This window comes from Melanerpes formicivorus, unplaced genomic scaffold (assembly GCF_026170545.1).
Source record: "Melanerpes formicivorus ecotype bairdi unplaced genomic scaffold, bMelFor1.0.p_v2 SCAF_45, whole genome shotgun sequence".
NCBI lineage: Eukaryota > Metazoa > Chordata > Aves > Piciformes > Picidae > Melanerpes > Melanerpes formicivorus.
In genome coordinates, this window is record NW_027142397.1 from 450,912 (window position 1) to 457,560 (window position 6,649).

Genomic DNA, 6,649 nt, shown 5'->3' on the forward strand with positions numbered 1-6,649 from the left:
GGCAGCCACCACCCCTGCCACCAGACCCCCTTCCCTCCCTGAGCCTGCACCAGGCTCCATCCTGCAGATGCAGAATCCAGCAGACAGAGCCCTCAGCACCCGCCTCGTCCTTTGCCGTCCCAGTTTGCCCAGGGTCCCGAACCCTGGTCCCCAGCCCCCTTGGCTCACCCCGCCGAGGGGCTTTGCCACTGCCCCTCTCTCCCACCATTCTCCCCTCGATTTTTCCAGCCCTGACAAAAAAAATCCACCCTCAGCCTTTCGCTGGTGCCTGGTTTCCTTGGCAACTCCATTCCCCCAGCCTCTCCTGCCTCGTTAACCCCCGGCCCAGCCACAGGCCCCCAAAGCAGGGACCCAGCGAGTCCTGGTGCGCAGGGACGGAGCAGTGAGGGTGGGGCCTCCGCGGAGCCCCCCCCTCCAGGGGAGGGCTGGGCCTGGGGGGGGTACCCTCAGCCAGGACTCACCCAGCATTTGGGGTCTTGGGTAGGGCATGGAGGGGCTGGTGGTGAACCCTGTTGGAACTGAACCCAAGTGATGCAGCTCTGGAGCTGGCTCGGTCCCTCCAGGCAGTTCCTCATCTTCCCTCTGCCCTGGGCAGCAGCACCAAGGAGGGGTCAGACCCCTCCAGACCCTCTCTGGGGTGATGCCAATTCTGCACAGTCCCCCAGGAGCATGGCAGTGTTTGGGGGGCTGCTTCTCGACCATCTCTGCAGCTTACAGTGAAGCCCAGTCCTGTGCATGCCCCGGGCTGTGCCATCACAGCCCTCTGTGTGCCAGGATGCTCCTCACCAGCAAATCCCATCACTGCCCTTTCCAGTCTGGAGCGAGGAACTGGGGGGCAGCAGAGGGTGTTGGGGCTCACACTGATCGTGGACATCCAGTCTGGTGCTGGGCTCACCCTGCACCATGAGGGCTTGGAGATGAGCCCTGGAGCCAGGGCACAGCAGAGCCCTCATCACTGAGGTGCACCCGAAGAGCTGTGTTTGGAGGGAGCATGACCCTCATTAGGGCTCCTCCATAATTAGCAATCAAGGCCTGGCATCCTCAGTGCCACCCCAGGCTGCCAGTGCCTGGAAGCTCTGCTGATATTTACCCAGAGCTTCACCAGCTCTTTTCTTTTCCCTCTTGTTAAATGTCAGGAGGCTCTGCCTGCTGCTCCCGCTGCAGAGCCGTGGGGAGTGTCCTCCCTGGCCACCAGCAGCAGGGCAGAGCAGCCTGGCCAGATGACAGCTCTCACTCCAGCCTGGTGGGAACCAGCCAGGAGCTCAGCTTTTAGCCCTGTGCATGATCCTGCTTTGTCCTCCTGCACTTCAGGGCTGCTCCAATTTGTGGTGGGTGAAGAAAATACAGAGGAGCTGCCCCAGCAGCCACCTGGCCATTGTGGTCTTGGGCAAGCTGCTGTGGGTGCCCTGCTGGAGCAGGGGGCTTGGACTGGGAGATCCCTTCCACCCCACATCATGCTGGGATGCTGCAGTTCTCTCCTAGGCCTCCTCTCCTTGCCAGACCTCAACCCCCACAGGCAGGTGCAGGCTCTCCACATGTCCCACTTCGCTGGGTGACAGCAAAAGAGGCTCCAATTTCTTTTGGGGGGACCACATCTGCTGCATTCCCTGGAAGCCTTGCCTCAGCCAGAGCCCTTTGGCTGCTGAGCTGCTGAGCTTTTGGGGTTTCTTTTCATTAAACCCAAATTCTGTTTTTCCTGAGCACAAGTAGCAGGGGAGGATGGGATGTGCCGGGATTTGGAGCTGAATCCCATGGGAACTGCTGTTGAAGGCTGTGGAGGTGGGGTGGGTCCCTAAATGCCCTGAGGAGCCAGGCAGGGGTGCAAAGGGCAATGCCAGGCCCTGGGCAGTGCCACAGCCATCACTGAACGAAATGGGGGAAACTGCTGAGCCTCTCAGCTCACGGCTGGGATCCGAGCTGAGCAATTTTCTGTCTCCTTCATTGTTCTGCGTTGCTGTGAGCTGCCTCAGAGCTGCTCTGAAAACAAGGTGATTGCCCAGCCAAGACAAAAAGCTTGGAGCAAAGCCATGGCTTCAGCCTGGCTGTGTTCAGGGCTTTGTTCCTGCGAAACAAGGAGGGAAATCCTTTTGTCAGCAGCAACATTTGCAATTGATCAGAGGGAAAAGAGAATCACTCCCCAGCCTCCCCCAGGGTTTTGGATGATTAAATGCATCCAAGGATCCCACAGTAGACCCAAACCTTCCCATGTTGCATGGAAAATTACAGGCCAGGCTTTTCCTGCAGGAACCCCCCCATGCCCTTTTGTTTCTGGGCTGAAGAGGTTTGCTGAATCTGCAGAGCACTTTGAGCTCAGCCCTCCTGAAATCACAGCACTTGGCAGAGTCTTTTCATTCCCCCCCTCTGCCTTGGCTGAGCAAAGATCCCCTTTAAAATCAAACCAGCTCCCCACAAAGCCCAGTCTCCCTGGATTCCCATGGGAGACACACGTTCTTTTCCCTGCTGAGGCCAGGATGGAAGGAGCCACCAGGCACAGCACCCCAGGAAATGCTATAAACCTTCTCCCTTCCTCCCTAGCCCACAGGAATTCCCACCCCACACCTCCCACAGCAATGTCGACCTAAATATTGTGAAGAAAGAAAATCCCAAACCCCACCTTGGCTGCTTCTGCTGGCTGCTGCTTCCTCCCTGCCAGGAGCTCAGTGGCACTCAGCAATTAGGAGCAGCAGATTAATGTTGAGTGAGATAATGAAGAGCCAAGCGGCTGGAGCCTGGCAGGGCAGCCTCGGGGGCACTGCTGCAGCACCCTGCAGGGCAGCTCTGGATGCAGGCAGAGCACCCGGGGTGGTGTAGAGAGGAGGAATGGGAAGGGATGAGCTGGGTTGAACAGCAGGGCTGAGCTCAAGGCTTGCACCCCCCACCCTCTGGATCAGGCAGGGTTTGTGCTGCAGAGGAGGAATTGTCTCTGCACGTTCTCTAACCCTGCCCTGCTTGTCTGCAGTATCCCCAAATGATCTTTCCACCACTTTGCACCACCCCAGCATGTCCTGGCCATATGCAGCCCCTGACCAGTGACTTCCTTGGTCAAAAAATCAGAGAATCACAGAATTGTGGAGTCCTTTGGGTTGGAAGAGACCTTTCAGGTCACTCAGATCACCCAATCCTGCCAGACTGAACTGTGCCCCTCAGCACCACATCTCCATGCAGGTCAAGCTCAATGAGCTTAGAGCTCTATTCCAGCTGAATAAATTCTGTGAACCTTCAGCCCTGTAGATACCTCCAGGGATGGTGACAGAGGTAAGACACTGCAACAGGTTGCCCAGGGAGGCTGTGGATGTCCCCTCCCTGAAGGTGTTCAAGGCCAGGCTGGATGTGCCTGGGCCAGTGGTAAGTGTCCCTGCCCATGGCAGGGGGCTTTAAGGACCCTTCCAACCCATCCCATCCTGTGAACCTATGAAGCCCTTCCCTGGGCTGAACGCCCCAGGGTGTCTGGCTGGGGTCATTCCCAAGCTCTGCTCAACCCCAGCCATCTCTGCACCTCCTTGCTCCTAGGACCCTCAAGCATGAAGGCTGAGCACAGCTGGCACCCAAGGCCACGTCCTTCCAAAGAGCCTCCTCTGCAAAGGGGAAACAAAAAGAGCTGGTTCTGCATGGAAGCTCTTCCCAGGAGCCTGACGCCACCAGCAGCCCTCTCAGCAAACCCATCACCCACAGCAGCCAATTTGCTCCTGAGGCTGGCAGGGTCAGGAGCTCAGGGAAGCAAATGGTAATTAATTGCTCTCCGCAGCACGGCAGCCTGCCTGGTGATGAGCGAGGCAGCGGCAGCCGGGGCCGGGGCTAACTGGGGAGCTGCCGTCAGCTGGGCGGGGGGCCGGGATCCACTTTTCGGAGCGGGATCCATTTGGTGGGGAGGGATCCATTTGGTGGGGAGGGATCCACTTCAGCTCTGGAGCAGTAGCTCAAGCTGGGGACAAAGGGTTCACATTGGGCTCACACGTGTCATGCTGCAGACGTGAGCATGGCCAGGTCACCCTCACCCCTTTGGTCCCTGCAGCCCCAGCACCACCGCGGGCTGTGCCCTCTGTCGCTGGGCCCTGCCCTCTCTGCCCAGCCCTTTGCAGGTATCTCCTTGGGGCGGGAGCGCTGCTCTGCACGGAGGAGCTGCTGGTGATGGGAGATGTGGAGCCCCAGGAGGACGAGGAGCTGCTGCCCTTCCAGCCGTGACTCATCCCGGCCCGCCGAGGATCTCGGCTGCGCTTGGATACGGAGGAAGGTAGAAGTGTGAGGAGAGGAGAAAAATTGCTTGGCTCATGAGAGACCCTGGCTACAGCAAGGAAAAAACAACACTAAATGTCCCCTTGCCACCCACCCACAGCTCTGGTCCCCAGGCCACAGGGAGGAGGGGGCTCAGTGCTTGCTGTCGGGTGGGCGAGGGGAGGACGTTTCAGCAGCACCGCGGGAGCGCCTCCCCCGGGGCCGTTCCAGGCCATTAACAGCGCAATTAGCTGCCGGGTTCTTCCCCCTGGTAGCTGTGATCTCTCCCCTGCGAGGAAGAGTGGCTGGAAACTGCCCAGTGGAAAAGGACCTGGGGGTGCTGGGTGACAGCAGCAGAAGACGAGGCAGAAGTGTACCCAGGTGGGCAAGAAAGCCACCAGCATCCCGGCCTCGGTCAGCAGGAGCAGGGCAGGGACTGTGCCCCTGGACTGGACACCTCAAATCCGTGCCTGCCATGGGAGATGCACAGCCCCCTTTCCAAGGGAAGGGTGAGTTAAAAGCCCCAAATCCCCCCAGAATCCCTTAACTCAACATCACTGTCACTGAGCCAAGTCCTCCTGCAGCCAAGGCCGCTCCAGACCTGGCTCTGCCTCCATGAGCCACGGAGCGAGCAGGGATTTACACATCAAACACAGCCTGCCCCCCAAACCTGCTGCAGCCAGAACCTTGGGAGGGAGGAGCAAAGGCTCTTTCCAACCTGTTTTCCTCTCCTTCATCAACAAACATCTCCTGCCAGCAGAGCTCTTCCTCCAGCCCAAGGGTTTCTCCAGGCCCCAGCCACTTTGTGTGGCTTTTAAGCACTTGTCTGTGGCTCTCAGCTGCTTCACCTGGCTGGGAGCAGGGATGCTGGCATTTGTGTTTAGAAAATAAATCTCTATATTTAGTTGGGCAGCCAGGGGGGCAGAGCTCTTCCTGATCGTTAAACCACTGCTTTCAATTTGCCCTTATTGCTCTCTACTTAACCGCAGGCTGGGCTGGCCAAGCGCTCCCTGGGGACATCCCAGCTGAGACCTGCAGGTTTGCAGCCCTCAAAGGCTTCTCCAGAAGGAAAACTCAACCCTGCAAATGTCTTTCCCAGAAGAAAGAACTCAACCCTGACCCCACAGTCAGAGGAGAAATCAGCCCTGAAAATGTCTTCTTAAGAACAAGGATGTGGCTGGAGGGATGAGCCAGGTGGCCCAGAGCTGAGTCTGTGATGGCTTCAGGGAGGAAGAGTGGGAGAGGGTGGGAGGAAGATGCTGCACGTCTGGGAGATGCAGAAGCTGAGGGGGGATTTTTGTGCCTTTCAGGAGGAGAAAGAAAAGGGGGAGAAAAATCCATTTCTGTGATCAGCTGAGGCAGCTCTTGCAGACTGGAGGAGGGGAAGCTGCCTTTGAAGCTGGGAGAAGCACAAACTGGAACACAATAGCCTTCAGCACTGCTCCTCTTCCTCCCACCCCTGCTCCCTGCCTTCACCCAGCCTTGGACCAGTGCCACAGCGCTGGCAGCCCGCCCTCGGGATGGCCAAATTCTGCAGTGCCCAGCATCCTGCCAGGGCCCTGGGGGTGCTGGGCTCTCACATTTCCTAGGAGGAGACCCCTTGGAGGGGATTCTTCCAAGAGCCATCTCTGATGGGATTCAACTCAGAGTTTAAGCCACCCCAGCTGGGACCAGGCTGGGTGCCTTCTCTCTGTGAGTAAAGACCAAAACACAACTGCCAGCACCCCACAGGGACCCCCAGCCCAACCCTTGCTGGCATTCCCACTCCTTGCCCCACTGCCCCTTGCTTTTCCCTGGGTATCACCCTGACCACGTCCATGCCATCCCCCCAGGCTCCAGAGGCTCCCAGTGCTGGCTGACAGGCCAGTAACACCAGTGACAGTATCAGAAACACCACCAGTGACACCAGTGACAATATCAGTGACACCACCAGTGCCACCAGCTGTGCCCCATGGCTAAGCATGGCTCCCAGCAGGGCACAGGAAGCAGGTGGCTGTCTTGGACAAACATGGCATTTGGCAGCCACCATCTGTGCCCCTTTGGATGGAGGAGGTTCTGCCCTCCCCAGGAGCTCTCCTGAGGCCACTGGGACAAGCTGGGACAGATGGCAGCGGGCACCTGATGCTATCATGCTGGGAACTGAAGCAAAGGAAAATCCCCAGCACTGGCAAAGGGACAAAGGAGGAACCCACCCGTGGCAGGGGTGGCATCAGTGTGAGCACCTTCTGCAGCTCTCTGGGGAGGGTGGCAAGGTCCAGCACTCTATTTGAGGCTCTGAGGACAGGGCTGTGCCCTCCTGCTGCTCCCCAGGTGCTCACACACCCAGGAAGGTGCACAGCTGCCACCAGGAGAAATGGGGCAGGACCTCTCCTTGAGGCTGTGGCTGACACCCAGCGGGGCTGCAGGGACCAGCACCATGCACATAGAGCTTCCTGCA